A 17,545-nucleotide genomic window follows, 5' to 3' on the forward strand; every position below is an offset into this window, starting at 1 on the left:
TGACGTCGTCGTATTCTCTCCCGATTTTGACACACACCTAACTCGTCCCCACCAGATCCTGGCGTGTCTCACCGCTGCCGGCCTCCAACTAAACTTAAAGAAGTGTCGTTTTGGTGCGCGCAAGTTGACTATTCTAGGCCACGTTGTTTCAAAAGATGGTGTGTCGCCTGATCCCGATAAGCTACGTGCTGTCGCCAACTTTCCGAAGCCGACTTCCTTGAAAACCCTCCGGAGCTTCATCGGGCTCTGTTCCTATTTCCGACGCTTCGTCAGAAATTTCGCTCCCATCGTTTCCCCCCTAACAAGACTGCTGAACGGTGATAACGCTCTTTCTGCGTGGTCCCCGGATTGTGATGAAGCATTTTCTTCCTTGCGACGCCTGTTAATCTCACCACCTATCCTCCGGCATTACGACCCAGCCGCTCCTACGGAGGTGCACACTGACGCCAGTGGCGTCGGTCTCGGTGCAGTGCTTGCCCAACGGAAGCCCAACTACGACGAATACGTTGTAGCGTATGCAAGTCGAACTCTCACCAAGGCCGAGCGAAATTATTCCGTGACCGAAAAGGAATGCTTGGCCATAGTGTGGGCGCTCACCAAATTCCGCCCCTATATTTATGGCCGCCCCTTTGCAGTTGTCACCGACCACCACGCATTGTGCTGGCTGTCGTCTCTCAAAGACCCCATGGGACGACTTGCTCGTTGGGCCCTCCGTCTACAAGAATTCGACATTCGTGTTATGTATCGATCCGGCCGCAAGCATTCTGACGCCGACGCCCTCTCTCGCTCTCCAGTGTCCGCTGATACGGCACACCTCAGCACAACGGACTCTACCTTGTCGTCGCTGACTCTCTCAGACATGGCTTCCCAGCAGAAAGAAGATCCATGGATCGCTACTATCGTCAACTTCCTGTCTTCACCGTCGACCCTTCCTCAGCCTAGGGCCCTGCGTCGCCAGGCTGCTCACTTTGCCATTCGCGACAACCTCCTCTACCGCCGCAACTACATGCCGGACGGCCGCAAGTGGCTCCTTGTGGTTCCACGGAATCTCCGCGTGGAGGTGTGTGCCGCTTACCACAATGATCCGCAGAGTGCTCACGCGGGACTCTTGAAGACCTATACCCGACTTCGTCAAAGATACTACTGGCGTGGTATGTACAGCTTTGTGCGAAGATTTGTTCGTGCCTGTACTGATTGTCAACGACGTAAGTCGCCTGTCCCCAAGCCAGCCGGCCCGCTGCAGCCCCTGCCGTGCCCCGTTCGTCCATATGAGCGCGTTGGCATTGATCTTTACGGCCCACTGCCATACTCTTCTTCTGGTAACCGGTGGATAATTGTGGCAGTAGATTACCTAACCCGCTATGCCGAAACAGCAGCGCTTCCCGCTTCCACGGCACGTGAGGTTGGTGCATTCATTCTGCACTCCCTCGTCCTACGCCACGGTGCACCACGGGAACTCCTAAGCGATAGGGGGCGTGTATTCCTCTCTCAGGCCATCGAAGCGCTCCTCGCAGAATGCAAAATTGTGCACCGCACCACATCCGCCTACCATCCCCAAACCAATGGACTGGCAGAAAGATTCAACCGCACGCTTGGGGACATGATCGCAAAGTATGTCGCGCCCGACCATTCGAACTGGGACTCCGTGCTACCGTTCGTAACGTTCGCTTACAACACGGCCGTGCAGACCACTACAGGTTTTTCACCTTTCTTTTTGTTATACGGACGGGAGCCATCGTGTACAATGGATACCATCCTTCCCTACAGCCCTGATCCGTCCGAATGCCATCTCCTTTCTGACGCAACGCGCCATGCAGAAGAGTGCCGCCTGCTCGCACGTTCGTTTACATCGAACGACCAAGCTCAACAGAAGCACCGTCATGACCAGAAGCACTCATCGACTTCTTACAGTGCTGGCGATCTCGTTTGGCTGTGGATACCGTCTGCCACTCGTGGTCTCTCCTCAAAGCTCCTTTCTAAATATCATGGACCCTACCGTGTCATCGATTCTTCCTCCCCCATTAACTACATTGTAGAACCACTGAAGCCAACGGAAGACCTTCGCCGTCGCGACCGCGAAACTGTTCACGTCTCTCGCCTAAAGCTCTATTACGATCCCCTTGTGCTGCACTCACCGTAGGTCGGCAGGGTGGCTCTCTCTTCGGCGGAGGGTGATTGTAATGAAGAGAAGTGAAAGGACTAACGGACCTCGATCGTCCAATCCCTATTCGGGTATGTGCCGGAAGAATCAAGCTGGCATCATCTCTGTGCGTCCTTGTGGTCAGATCAGCGATCCCCTATCCGGTTCACCTGGAACAGACTGCGCTGCTTCCCGCCTCTCGCTTTTACTGCTTGTTAGCCATTAAACCGCCTTTCAATGTATATATATAGATATATATATATATATATATATATACATACATATATATATATATTTATATATATATATATTGTGAGCGATGTTTTCATACCGATCGCTACAGTGGTCATTCTCCCCATTCATAGCATCTAGAAACACTCCCATCATCAGCATCATCTTCATTCACGCGCCACCGGCTGCCAACCTGATATCCCGTGCCTCGTGCGACCGTCATCTTCGTCGGCGTCTCTGCGGGTTGTTCCTTTCGCGAAGCCGGAATAAACGGTCTGCGCTTCCCCGTGACTTTGCCTATATATATATATATATATATATATATATATATATATATATATATATATATATATATATATATATATATATATATATATATATATATATATATATATATATATATATATATATATATATATATATATATATATATATATATATATATATATATTCAGAGCCTCCGGGAGTCGCCAGGCGAAAGACTGTCTTCATGCGGTCACAGACACTGTCGCCGCTGAGATGAACATGATGCGATGATAATAGGTGCACACCCAGGAAAGGGCGATTGTCCACATGCTAAAATATAACCTCTACAGCCTCGCTCACTTATCCTCCCCATTCAGACAAAGCGGTCACCTGGGCGCTCGCTAGGGCGTGTCGGAACGATGAACGTATGGCTTCAACAGAGAAACGTGAACAATTTCAGTCCCGCGGCAGCGACGATCGGTGATAGCGTTATTCGGACCCACGCGATTATTCACCAGCGACGTTTGCTGAAGGACGGTATAAGGACCCAGGATTCGCGAAAGTAGCTTTTCTGACACACCAGGTTGGCGTACGGGTGTCCAAAGCAAAACTTGGTCCCCTGGGTGAAAAGAGACACTGCGGTGAGTCTCATCGTAGTGAGACATGTGGAGATGCTGACTGGCTTCAGTATTCGCCCAGGCCAATTGGCGGCAGTACTTGAATCTGGCAAAGAATTGTGCGGGGACATTTGCCATGCAGTCAACAGGTGCAAAAAAGAAAGTTGAATCGAGAACAGAAGGTGGTGGGCGCTCATACACAAGATTATACGGTGAAAAACCAGTGGTGCGTTGAACTGCAGAATTATACGCGTATGTCACAATAGGCCGAATAGTGTCCCAATTGGTGTGATCTGGACGGATATAGGCAGAAAGCATATCAGAAAGTGTCCGATGAAAGCGCTCAGTCAACCCGTTTGTTATAAATCGAGGTCGTTTTATGTACGCTATTTGCGGCACGAAGAACTTCCTCGAGGACTGCTGACAGAAACGTCTTCCCACGGTCGCTTAGAAGAGCGCGTGTTGGCCCGTGGCGCAAAAATAGGCTGTGTAAGAAAAAATGGGCGACCTCTACGGCGCAACCGGCTCGGAGAGGGGCGGTTTTAGCATAGCGGGTAAGGTGGTCAACCGCAGTTACTACCCACCGATGACCAGCTGGGATAACGGGCAAAGGGCCGTATAAGTCGATGCCCACAACATCGAATGGTGCTGACGGACAAGGTAGTGGTTGCAGTGGTCCGGCAGGTGCTGTGGTTGGCCGTTTACGGTGCTGGAAGGGCACGCAGGAAGCGACATATTTGGAAATACTGGTAGAAAGCCCAGGCCAGAAGAAACGACTTTGGATTCGGTGGTAGGTCTTGTGAACGCCTAAATGTCCGGCCGTAGCGTAGTCGTAAAAAATGCGCAGTATCTACTGTTGAAGAGCACGCGGAACGACGGGAACCCACTTGTCACTGATAGGGTCGTAATTATAACGATGCAGGATACCATAAAGAGACGGAACTTCTGCAGCTGACGAGGTAAGCGGCTGTTCGACGGCTCTGCCAAACCGTTCAGTTCATCCATTACTTTCCGACAATAATGGTCTGCCCGCTGGAGTGCAACGAAGTCTTTGGGACATTCGAGCTTCACGACGCCAAAAGGCGCCATTGACAGGGTGACTTACTTGAGCCGCAGGAGCTGATGATTCACTTTGTGTCTAGACAGGGCAACGCGAAATGGCGTCCGAATCCATATGCTTTTTGCCAGATTTGTAGGTCAGAGTGAAATCATACTCTTGCAGGCGCAAGACCCAGTTGCCAAGCCGTCCGTTCAAGTTCTTGAGCGACGACAGCCAACATAAAGCAAGGTGGTCAGTAACCACCATAAAATGACGTCCGTACAGGTATGGGCGAAATTTTTGTACTTCCCAGACAACTGAAAGACCCTCTCGTTCCGTGATTGTATAATTTCGTTCGGCAGGTGTCAGGGGACGACTTACGTAGGCCACAACGTTTTCTACTGAAGATGCGTTTCGCTGCAACAGCACGGCACCGAGGCCATGCCCACTGGCGTCTGTGTGTAGTACAGTCGCCGCCGTTTGGTCATATTGGTAGAGCACCAGCGCAGAAGTGAGAGCGTGCTTTAGATTTTCAAACGCTGCTTCGCAGTCATCAGACCATGTGTAAGGGGTGCCACATGCGAAAATTTTGTGGAGGGGCGAAGCAAGCGAATTGAAGTTTCGTATGAAACGCCGGAAATAAGAAGCTAAGCCAAGGAAACTGCGCAGGTCTTTGAGACGGGTCGTCAGGCGAAAGTGTTGTATGGCGTTATTTTTGTCGCGTTACGGGCGAATTCCGTCTTTGCTCTCTACGTGTCCGAGCACCTTGATGGAGTTGCTCGCCAATCGGCATTTTTTTGTTTAGTTGAAGCCCGGCGTTGGCAAGGCATGTAAGGACTTCATCTAGGTGGTGTAGGTGGTCAGCAAAAGTAGAGAAAAAAACAACACAGTCGTTTAGATAACATAGGCAGGTTCTCCATTTAAGGCCACGAAGGACGGTGTCAATCATTCGCTCAAATGTGGCCGGAGCGTTGCACAGCCCGAATGGCATCACGTTGAATTCTTAAAGACCATCGGGCGTGGCGAAAGCTGTTTTCTCTTTATCGGCTTCGTGCATGGGAACCTGCCAGTATCTAGAGGGAAGATCGAGGCTCGTAAAGTACTCGGCACCTTGGAAAGTGTCCACTGCGTCATCAATGCGGGGCATCGGGTATACGTCTTTACGTGTTATTTTGTTCAGTGCCCGATAGTCGACGCAAAAGCGTACGGAACCGTCTTTTTTTGCACAAACACAACAAGCGAAGACCACAGACTCGATGAAGGACGAATGATAGTCCGCTTGAGCATGTCATCGACGTTATATTGTATAACCCTCCGCTCGGATGGAGGTTGTAGAGCACATCCTTCGCCCCTGAGAGGAACCGCGTTGTGCCGGCATCTGTGAGACAAAGGGGGTCAGTGGGGGGAGAAGGAGGGAGGGCGGGTGGCGGTGCGGGACAGTTGGCGTGGTGAGTGCCCCTCCGGCGGCGGTGAGGTGATACATCCTTCTCCGCCTGTGGTTCTTTCCAAGGCGTAAATCGTTTTTTACGCAAACTTTCCGGACCATTTCACTCAGACGGACCTGTACGAGCCTCCGCGCATTGGGGACTCACTGATCCTTTTTTCAAGGCTGTCCACGAATGTTTCGTTTCGCGATCAGCTTCTTTCGGGCACCTGCGGCCATGTGGTTCTTGTCTCTGTCTAACGACGGTCTCAAACCGCCAATAACATAAGCCTGTGTTTCGTTATTTTTTACCATTCATCACTAGTAGGCAGAGGTTGGCATCCTTCTCTGCCATCCACAGACTTTTCGTTCAGGCTTTCGAACTTCGACTCTCCAAAATTTATGTATCTCTCTCTCTTTCCGCATGCAGACGCAGCACGCCGTTTTCTCTGTAGACACACATTGGTTGAACTTTATGCGTCTGTTTTCTGTCTATCAATGCCGCAACTGTGCCTCCTTCCCATTTACAACTTTCCTCTTTCCCTTCCTCTTTTCTTTCTTTTTCCACCTTCTGTAGTATAGTTAGGACATCTTATTCTTACTCTCCCCCTCTTTTCCTCTCCCCGAGAGCTCTCATTGACGAGGGTGAGGAGAAAGGGAAGCCCTCGGAGGCAAACTGTGTATAAGCTTTTTTCTGTCTATTCTAAAATAACCCCTGAAGACGAAACGTTCTCCTTTCGCATCTGTTGGGAACAATAAAACCCTTGTTCAGTGTTTTCCCAGTGTATGCAGCCAAGGTTTGACCTATATATATATATATATATATATATATATATATATATATATATATATATATATATATATATATATATATATATATATATATATATATATATATATATATATATGTATATATATGGAGTGGTAGAACTTTGAAGGTGGTAGAGAACACAAGAGAAGAAAAACTTCGAACAAGGTAAAAGCACGATTGTGGCCTACGTTTCAGCAAAGAGAACTTGCTTTCCTCAGGCCCTGAGGAAAGCAAGTTCTCTTTGCTGAAACGTTGCGTCCGTCTGTATGGGTGTATCGCTGTTGCGTCCGTCTGTATGGGTGGTGTAGGAAGCTCAGTGTGTAGAAGGGTGGTGTAGAAGGACTGGCGCAGGTAACGGTATGGGTGGTGTGGATAGCACCTAGAGTAGCAAGAAGGAACAGCAGACGACGCGTCTAGATTGATCTCAACGCTACCGCAGCGCCACCGCCTGGTCGGTGGTAGCACCGGTCCGTGTCGCTGTACTGGAAGGCCGCGCTCTAAAAACTCTAAAAACTGACCTAATCTAAAAACTCCGAACGGCACCATTACAATAGTGCGGCGGCGCTAACATCACGGACTTCCCGCGTTCCGAAGAGAAACTATAGTGCCTAGTATATTCTAGGCTCTATAGAGAAACTTAGCTCAGTGATGATCGTTATAGCACTTTCGACGGATGGCCATCTACTGACGACCTCTCCAACTCGCTTGCGGCTTCTTGTAGCCAGTTCAGTTACAAAGCGAGGCCAAGACTCATCAAACGCCAAAATAGCGGTGTCGAAGCCGAGTCCAAGCCGGAACGGGTCCACAGTTGCGACGTTAGAGCGGGGTTCGCAATACATTATCGCCTATGGGAGCTATGCCGGGACCGATGGCACGCAACGTAAGAGACGGGGAAACGCAACAGTGAGGAACGTAACAGCGGGGTTTTACTATATATATATTAAACGCTGGGGGTAGAAATTATACTTTGGAGAAGGTAGAGGCCTCAGACCTCTGCCAACTTTTCGTCAAGGCGACTTGTCTTTTTCGAGGCATCAGGGTTCATATATGCCGCACTGTTTTACTGCTACAGATAACTTCGAGAGAGGGGGAGGAGGTTGTTTAGAACGACGCCGGTGAGAGGAAAGCAGAGTGGGTCACTGGTTCGTTGAAAGGAGCGAAATAGTGAGAGAGAAACGGAGGTGTGGGTATTGCACAAGACCCCGCAAGCCACACAGATGAAAGACTGCGAGAGGGTCGGGAGGACTGGGAGGAATGGTTTAAGCTGGGCCGCCGTGGTGCAGGATGACCTCAAAAGAGGCTTCCGGGATGCTGAAGTCAAGGGGCCATCTTTCCCTTACAGCTGCAAGGATACTGAACTGCGTGTAAAAGAGAAAACTCCTAAACAGCAACAGCCCGTATAGTACGAAGAATTCCGGGTGGGGGGACAGTGTTCGTAGGAGAATAAAATGGGTATCCACACGTACGGTCCGCGGGAAGCTTTGCGAAAGATTCAATGACTTTCTTTTTTGCGTGTTTGTGTAAAGTAGATAGTACGACAAACCTCGAGGGAGGCGATTGTGCGTGCGATGTACAAATAGCCTAGAAGCAAGACGGGAGGAAAGAACAAAAAGAAAAAAAACGAAAGGAATCAGATTGATTCCAGCCGGGTCAAGAAAATTGAATTTATGAATTAGGTATGATTCTCAGTTTTTTTCTGTCCCTCTGAGAGCTAAAGTTCGACGGCAGAATATAGAGCTTGGGATTATCGAAATCGTGACTCAGCTGGTTGAAATGTTGCGTGACTGCTATGGAGGCACTGTTATGAGTGCGGTCCGTTGTCCATTCAAATGTAAGTTCTTAGGTTGACTCGTTTATCCAATGTAATGCTTTTGACATAATCAGCATTCTAGCATATACACAATGTCAGAAGAATTGCACGTGAAGCTGTAAATATTCGTGTGAACGTATTGGCTGGCAGTGCCATTGACAACGCAATCCGTGTGCAGATATTTGCAGGTCTTGTATCTAGGAACGAGGCAAGGGCTGGTGACTGGTTCCTGGGATGCTCGAATTTTGGCATGCACTAAAATTTTTTTAGGTTCCTATTTCTCCTGTAGGGAACTCTCGGTCCGGAAATGTCTTTCTAGGTCGGTCATTACTGGCTAGAATGAAGTAGTATTTCAGAATGTTGTAGTTTATGTTAGGGAGCGCGTTGGAAAATTTGGTTATTAAGGCTTGTGGCCGGGAACTTTCGTTTCGATGCTGTTGCTTGCGCACTTTGTCCCTTTCTAGCTTGGATGCTCTTTCTGAAGCCGTATCCAGCGAGCTCACCATGTGATTCCTGCTTGGACGGTTAGACTTTGGTTCATTAAAGGGAAGCTGAAGCGCTTTCCAAAAAAATTGAGTTAGATTAACAGTTATATAGTTTCTTGCGCGCTGATTCCGAATATCACATTGAAATTTATCGTACATGAGTCCAAGTGGCATTTATCTTGCAAAAAGCGCGGACCCGTTTGAATGACGCGCGCTTTTCGTCTTTTGACGCCCCTGATTGGTTGCGCCCGTCATGACGTCAAAGGAGGACACCCTTCAGCCGCGCGGGTTGTCGGAAGCATTGTGAACGATCGCACGGTTGCCTTTGGGGCAATTTAGCTTGCAGTTTGATTTTCGCACATGACTGGAAATTTGTTTTATAATTTCCCGTGCTGTTGGTTCAATTATCTTGGAGCTTGAATTTGCTTTACACGACAGAGAACCCCAAAGCAGTGACTGTGACGTCGACTAGTGGGTTCCATCAAAATATTTTTGAATTAGGCAACCAGCATAGGGGGATTTTGTACCTTATGTTAATATTAGGTACTGCCTAAACTGTTTCTTATTATACACAAAACCATTTATGCCGAAGATTAATGGGCGTTTTATAAACAATCTACCAGCGAAAAGCGCGTACGTGCACTGCGCGAAAAAATAGCGTTCATGCGCTGTAAACGTATATGCGAGACACATCTTGCCGGTACACGCATAAACCAACAAGCAGACTCTGCTTCCGCATTTCCTTTGTTCGTTGTCGCCCACCCCAGCCCCGTTACTCATCCCCGTACACAGACCCACACGCGCGCGCCATTTCGGCAGCGGCGCTACGGCGCCTCCGCGAGCTGCACTTCGATGAGTGGCGTCTTACTGCTTGACATGCATTTATTCTGAAAACACTGCAGCATACTAGTGCCTGCTCAGCATTATTGGCTGTAGTAGGGCTTGATTTTCGCTTGTGCGTTGCGCATTCTGCTACAATATTACGGCCATCTCGTTATAATTAACAGATCATTCGGACAAGGCAGTTACGTTGTAGTTACGTTACTTTAGGTAACAATCACCAAAAGTTTGTGATAATGAATCGTTGGCCTGTTTCAGCATTTCTAGATTTAAGCATTTACCGCGCTAGTAGGACAGAGGCCGTATATTTACTCTTCGCTCTTAATTTTTTGAGTATCATCAATATATATATCACCGACTATCACTGGAGCACACTTGAGGTTCAGTGACAACAAGTGCTTGCCAGGTTATAATATGCAGCCACACGGAATCTTGGGGAAAAAATTAGGCCCCCGCAGTCAACACAAATTGTGGCACGGTGGTGGTTCGGAGTGGTGTTTTTTTAATTTCCAGACAAACTACACCGTGATCGTGACATGTATACTTGCAAAATAAGTAATCTGGTTGTCTTGGTTCTTTAACTTTGTAGGAATACTGTTTACCTCTTAGCCAGGAGATAACTTCTATCAGGATTGGCCCCTTGTTTTAGTTTCGCCAAAAAATTGCTTTTTTAACACTGTCCTGAGCCCATAGGGAAAGAAAACCGACGCGTTTAACGAAACAAGTATTTCCTGAACAAATGTGACTTGGTTTCTGGAATGGAACGAAACATCCCTGGCCAAAGTACAGCAGTATTCCCCATCCTTCCTAAATCTAGAATCTAATGTGAACATTCACGTCCGTCGCATAAAAAAAACCGCATTGGAGCGGTTTACAAAGTATTTAACGTAGTGTAGTATATTCTCTGTCATCAAGCACAGCCACCTCGGCTGTTGCTTCCGTATGTTATCAAGCATCCCGGCGTGGCATTATTCTGCTTAGGAATACGGCATGATAACGTATGCCTCGTCTGGCGTTCGTGCATACTTTTTGAACACGAAAATTGTAAAAATGAGTGCTATCAACCACAACAACAACAAGTATCATTCACAAGGAAACACGGCGAAAAGAGCATGGCCGAGGCGGCCGATCTGGCCGGAAGTCCAGGTATGACGTTTTTCAACCGATTTTCACCCGCGCTCTTCGGTCTTTCGGCATCGCGCGGCGAGATGGGGGCGGGGCATCGGGCCACTTTTGTTTGCTCATTGCGCCGCTTCTATTGCATGTACTGCGAAAATATTTCGTACACATGAACTATTCAATGTGTACTTGCTGCTAGTCAACTTTTCTTTTAATTCTAAAACCGCTTCACCTTCCCTTTAAGGTAATTTATGGAGACTCCGTTATTACTACATACTGTTCTTAGTATGGTTGCTTTTCCTACAAACATACCTGGTTTGCAGTGTCACGGGTGATGACTAGTGTAGTCTAGGTACTGTTGCCTATTCGTTGGTTTTCTCTAAAACGTGGTTTTCAGTTTACCATTGTCAAGAACAAAAGTTGTGTCTAGGAAGTTCACCTGTCCCTAATGGACAGGTGCGAAATTAATGGTCGGGTGCGAAAAAATATGATGGGAAACGAAATTTTCTACGGCTGTGCGGCCGCGCCACCAAATTATGAAGATGCCATCTATGTATCGAAGATAAACCTTGGGTTTGCGCGGGAAAGACTTTAAGAGGGAAGTTGCAAGTTGTTCAATAAAAAGGTTGGCGTTGCTGGGAGCGAAAGAGGTGCCCATGCTGGCTTAAAAAATTTGCAAGTAGTAAGATGAGTTGAAGTCGAAATAGTTGAGAGTTAGAACTAATTTTAGTGAAGTGACGATATCACAATCAAGGCATTTATTACTTTTTAAAAGTGTTGGAATGACCCTAATGCAAACGATTTTATTTGTTCTGTTTTATTTATTCTTGCATATTGTAAAATGGTAATGTAATAGTTTTCGAGAAAGAAAAATCAATATATTTTCTATATAGCATGCTCTGATGTGGCACATGTATTTCTGGTTACACGCCATTTTTGTTAAATATCGAATTTGAACATAAATTATTATTCATCAGAAGTGAGCTTAGGGATTTAAATTCCTCGATCGCTACTCAAGTACTAAACTGTTCGTTTGGTAGGGCCGTTCCGAAAATGTTGGGCTGCGCCGTGGGAATTTCGGTGTTTTGAAGCTAGAAACGGTGAACAAAAATGTACTTACTTAAGTAAGGGGACGTGGGGATTACCAAAAACACTGCACAAACAGAGCTCACATCTCGGTACAAAACCTGCTCAGATTGAAACGGCACGAACGGATATTGATCTGTTCAAAGAAAAAGCATCCCAGGTTCTTGCTATTTGCTTAGACTATGCATAGGTCTTTTCAATGTATAAACATCACTGCAAAGATTTCTGAATAACAAAATAATTTTCTGTGATCCAAATGTGGCCATCCTACTTAACGCACTCATAGAAAACACACCGCGAAGCAATATATGCTTTATTGTAACATAAAATTTTGATGGATAGCCAAAGCTGGTCAATTGTCCACGTGAATAGATGCGCACTTTCTGGTTTCTTGTAAGTCTAACCAATCCTTTCTGTGCATAAAGAAGCGCCGTTCTATACAGAGTATACTACAACACCCATGGGTCGCCGAGCCCACTTTGAACTGATGGCTTCGAAGCGCACTCTTAGATCTATGTAATTGAATTCACCTCGAGAAACTGACAGTTTCCGCACAAATAGCTCTTGCACAATTAGGGTAATAATGGTTTTATTTTAATTACCCCCGTCTGCCAATTGGCATTAAAAAGGGGAGTGAACCAGCCGATATTTTTAGAAAAGCGCAATGTTTGAGGAAGTTAATTTACAGGCTGGAATATGCAGCAAAATGGGCGGCGCTACCAACTTGCCATATAATAAAAACAGAAGAGGTAACCATTTTGATAACAGGTAATACAAGTGTCAGTAACTTTAAACTGAACAAAAACCATAAAAGAGTCTCCACAAGTAAAAATAAAAGCAGGGTAATATTCACGAACCTCTACACCATAGTGGCGACTTTTACATGACATGGTGGCAGGGTGGTTGCGTCATATATACATTGTATTGTGTACCCGAACACGCAATGAGCTTTGGCGATACTATATATAACGCGGTTATTTTAAAAAAGATAGAATGTGACTGTACCGCTGAGTTATTTATGCAATGTTTCTTTTTTCAAGAGTGTTAATAATAGTTTAAGAGTGGTCAATATATTGGACGTGACTGGAGCATTAGTTTGCCTTCGTTTATGTGAAGTGTCAAGTTTACTTTGAAGTTCCAGCTGGAAATCGCATACAGGGGTACTTAGAGTAACACAGTCTAATTACATTTTAATTCTCTAGGGAAACGGCAAAATCAAAGCAAATTGTTTTAAGCTGATGGTTGTTGGCACGTCAAAACATCAATGCTAATTAAAAGAGTAAAGAAAGTACCTCTACCTAAGGTACAACCGCGTTTACTAGACGTTACGCGGTATAGCAATCCACAGAAGCGAATTGTGAGCTATTGGCGATAATAATTTATTTCTAACAATAAAATTTGGTTAAATGTTGAGGCTACTTCCTGTAAAATGAAGAGAGCTTGGCGTAACTTTTTAAAAGGTTAAAACAATCTAACTACACAAAAAATTCACAACAATAGGACTGGGGTGAAAAGCATCAGCTCGCATTATTAGCTCTCTTTCTCATACATATAATTTTCAAAAGCCGCAGTGCATCGGCACGAAAAAAAACAGGACTGAAGAAAATCAACTAGCTCAAAATGTAGGACATGTCACCTACGCTTCCAGCAAACACTAGGTAATGATATCGGGCAAATATTTTTTCGACGACAGCGCCTTTCTTCAGGTAATTCAAGTGCCATCACCTAAGCAGCCTTACAATTCTCTGGTTACGAAATCTGACAAAAAAACTGTTGGAATATTTTATATGTCATGATAGAACGGTAAATTTTAGTGGTATGAAGAACTTTTTTTGGTGTTGCCAAATATTTTCGTAGTAATAAATTTTTCGGCAGCTTGCAGTACGAACAATAATTTTGGCACTTACGTTATTTTTAAGGAGTTGCTATGCTGACTTGTTTATGCTTTAAGATATTAAAGCTGTCAAACGGAAACCAAGCTGTACGGCCCTGAAAAACGAACCACAATGTTTTGGGCATTAGTTCCTTTACAGGAAACGTAATTTTATATTCTTTTGAAAAAGCTTCATAGTGATGGTTCTTTGTGTTAACCGGAAACAAATTTCTACCTTCATGTCTTTTCTTGAGCCATTGTGACCTTTGTACGCACTCCTCTACTGGCCACTACGGTAGAAGCATTAGTTAGAATTCTTTTCTTCCTCTGCCTTTTCTATTTGCAGGTAATGCCCCACGTTTTCACGATGAAGGTTGATGGTAGCCTACCCTCGTTTATCAAGTTGTTTTTTGCGGGCTGTATCTCCACTCAAACGTTTACGCGCTCATGCTCAGGTGGTGGCTTAGGCAACCACCCCCTCCTCCTACTTTCAGTGCCACAGAATCGAAGAGCTCATCCGCTTTGGCGACGTAACAACGTTCAGTCACAACCAGATAGAAATACTCGAGGTCAGTGCACATTGCCTGTACAGAACGAATAACTCAATTCGGAGAGTTCAGGTATAAATTCAAGCTAATCTTTTCCAGTGAGATGCAAAAAAACCCTAAGAAATGTGTTTCCACCAAAACCAAACACCTTTGGTGCTACTGTTGCATAACCTCTTACAGTAGAGCCAAAATCACAGAGCGCTTTAAAAATATATAGGGAGATCTAAGTTAGGTCGACAGTTTTTTTATATTATGTGTTTATTTTACGTGAGGAACACCTCTACAGTGAGGTTATGCGCGCAGGGGAAAACAGAATGAGGTGCTACTTATTGATTTCAGTGGCTTAATTTACTAAAATTGAATATTTAACTTTGTAATCGCTGCAGTAAGCAGGCATGTTTGTATTGAGAAGTTAAAGGCAATCGTGTTTCCACGCTGTTTCATTTGGCAGAATTCTTCCACCGCATTCATACTCTGATGTACCATCATTTTCTGTTGTATCACAGGTGGTATGTTTGAAAAATTGTACGGGCACAGGAATGGCCTGTGCAAAACTACTACTTTTCGCACATAGTTAACAGGTCGCCCACATCCTTGCAGTATTGTTTATTGCATGGATACTCTAAAGGAAGCGCCGTGATAATTTTACACGTAAGGTAATTGAAGGCCGTGTATTTGTAGAAATAAAAATATTGCTGGGTTTTTGTTTTCGTTCGCTGTTTCCAAAAGCTGTCGTACCTCGTCGTTGTTTGAATCCTTTGCAGTAATGGCTAGGGCATGAATAGGTCTACTTCGTTTTTTTCTTTTTCCAATGCTTTGTTCATCTTGCAGCACAAGCGCAATTACTGTTTTTCTGTATATGAAAATTAGTTCCAAATCGCTGTTCTGTTTTTGGACCCCCCACCCTGGTAATTTGTCTTTTTGTTGGAGGTTCAGCATGACCCGTGCGCGTAGTTCGAAGCATTGGCATTTCGAAGCATTTTTATGAACTGACCGAACCTTCCAGTTTTCAGCATCTCACTTCTAGTTATTACTATTGCAAACAAAAGGCTTCCTTTCTGCGGATGAATAAATGTGATAACGTTGTTTAGACACTTAGAGCACGGTTGTTGTCTATTGCTAGTGTGAAAAAATCCGTGGTACACTTTGAAGAATGAAAGCAGGCTGTGGAGAGAATGCAAAGCGTATTATACGAACTCACCAAAAAGCCTACACTTTCCTCACGAAAACATTATAGTCTGAGAAAAATGCTACTATTCACAAACCGCGCTAATACATTTCTTTTTACCACATACCCTTCAGAATATTTCAGTTACCCTGGCATGCAAAAAGCTGAGCAAGGGTGTATGATTATTCTCGAAAGGTAGTAAAGGCAATTCCAAATCTTTAATTGTAAATCAAGTAACCACTGCTATGGTTTGCCTGAACGAAAAAGTGGCAGTGGTAAGATCAAGCAAAAGCAACACGGTGTGTTCAAGATACGAGCGTAAGCACCGAACTAAATATATTGGGATGAAGTCAAGGACATCAGAGTAACTTTATAAGGTATTGCTAAGGGAAATAAATAATTTATGATGGTGAACGGAAACTGAATTTTCAGATTAAATTCCAAGTGATTCAGAGAAACGTTATAAATTTTTGCGGAGAGGAAGTGGCAATAGCCAATAAGATGCAATTTCAAGGATTTATGAGCCAAGTGATTACGCTTCATTAAAGTAGCGAATTCGGCGAGTTGTTGCGAGTTGATTTAGTGCAAAACTGAAAACACGCACGGACAAAAGAAACAAAAACACACACCCTCGTGCGTTTTTCGTATCTTCTGACTCTGTGTGTTTGCGCTGTTGCGTTACCAAGTGAGTGATTCATATGAATTGTAGTCTTCCACAAACAGAGAATAAGTGTTCAAGGAACACCACAATTCTACAGCAAAAACCAAATAGAACTCCGTTTAATATACAGCTCGTGTATTGTTGTGGATGTTAACGTGCTAGGCAAGAATAAACCCAGTGATCATAGGATGGTTAGGGGAGGTAAAGAGTGGACCTGAAAAAAAGAAAGAAAGCTTGTGAAAAGTACAAAACACAGCCATGCATAACAGACACCAAGAGTGTGTTTAAAATAACCCTTCTGAACAATCTTCTGTTTTTCTCCAGAGATACAAAAGAGAGTGCAGACACCTTAAAAGAAAACCTTGCAATAGAAAACAGAGGCAACAGTAGGTTTAGGAGCAGTAAATATTTCAAACGAAACCAAAAGGTCTGAAACACAAAGTTCATGAGTATGACGGTTGGAATTGAATTTGCGGAACCGCCAAAATTAATTGCCCAAGGAGTACGTGCTGCTTTTTTGGGTTAACCATCTCATTGTGAATGAAAACTCCTAAGACAGAAGGAAGTTTTAAAACCGTAAGAAGCTGGCTGTTGGCATAGGATGCAATCTAAGCACTGGCACAGGCACGGGGTAACACTACGAAAAACGAGGTTGACATAATGAAAGTGCCAGAACGGGTTTAGACAAGGCTCGACTATGGCAGCCTTTGGCCACGGCATAGAACTGGCACATGATTGCTTAAATTTGGAAGGCGAACAAATCGGGAAAGAGTATTTATTCAGGATACCTCACAGGCCCATGGAACGGCATAGCGTAAGGGGGAGCACACAATTTGTAGTCAAAACACCGAAAATAAAATATTTGAAGGAAAAACACATGTCACGAAGACGAACTGAAGTTAAAAAAATGGTATCATCGCTACTGCAACAGGTATGTATACTATCAAATGTAGATGAATGCATAAGACACTGCCAACATGAGCACTTCGGAAATGAAGATTATCGCCAAAAGCCAGACACATAAGAAATAAAAAGTGCACACAAATTGAAGTTCGCTGAAACAAATACGGTGCGTAATGATCCGATACATGGCGTCGAAAGGTTTCGTGGCATGAAACAGATGAAATAACGTTGGCGAGATCATTCCACAGGCGTATAGTACGTGGGAGGGAGGATGAAATAAAGGCATGCGTGGTACCATAAATGCGGGAGATGCTGAACTCGTTTACAGTCTACGTGACGTGGTAAATGGGTGCCGAATATCAAGCTCGGACGGTCTCGAGGAGTAAATGCATTTATGAAGTAGGCATAAAAGTGCTAAGGAGCGACGTGTGTGTAATGGTTGAAGTGAGCATTTATGTTGAATCTGGGTAATGCGAGCGTACCGGTCGTAATAAATGATATGAAACGACCAGCCCGATTCTGAGTCGGCTCAATCATTTCAATTG

At 45.0% G+C, this 17,545-nt stretch overlaps 2 long non-coding RNA genes across 2 annotated transcripts in view; both read right to left on the reverse strand.

Moving 5' to 3' along the window:
• LOC144141252 (uncharacterized) overlaps positions 1-11,987 on the reverse strand; it is a 56,146-nt gene extending 44,159 nt beyond the window's left edge. Inside the window, exon 1 of the long non-coding RNA XR_013316498.1 lies at positions 11,882-11,987. This is a non-coding gene — a long non-coding RNA (uncharacterized LOC144141252). The remainder of the gene's footprint in view (positions 1-11,881) is intronic.
• LOC144141251 (uncharacterized) overlaps positions 1-17,545 on the reverse strand; it is a 171,564-nt gene that overhangs the window by 137,263 nt on the left and 16,756 nt on the right. The window lies entirely within an intron of this gene.

Source organism: Haemaphysalis longicornis, unplaced genomic scaffold (assembly GCF_048455015.1).
Source record: "Haemaphysalis longicornis isolate Haplotype H1 unplaced genomic scaffold, Haemaphysalis longicornis Haplotype H1 scaffold_6, whole genome shotgun sequence".
NCBI classification, from domain to species: Eukaryota; Metazoa; Arthropoda; class Arachnida; order Ixodida; family Ixodidae; genus Haemaphysalis; species Haemaphysalis longicornis.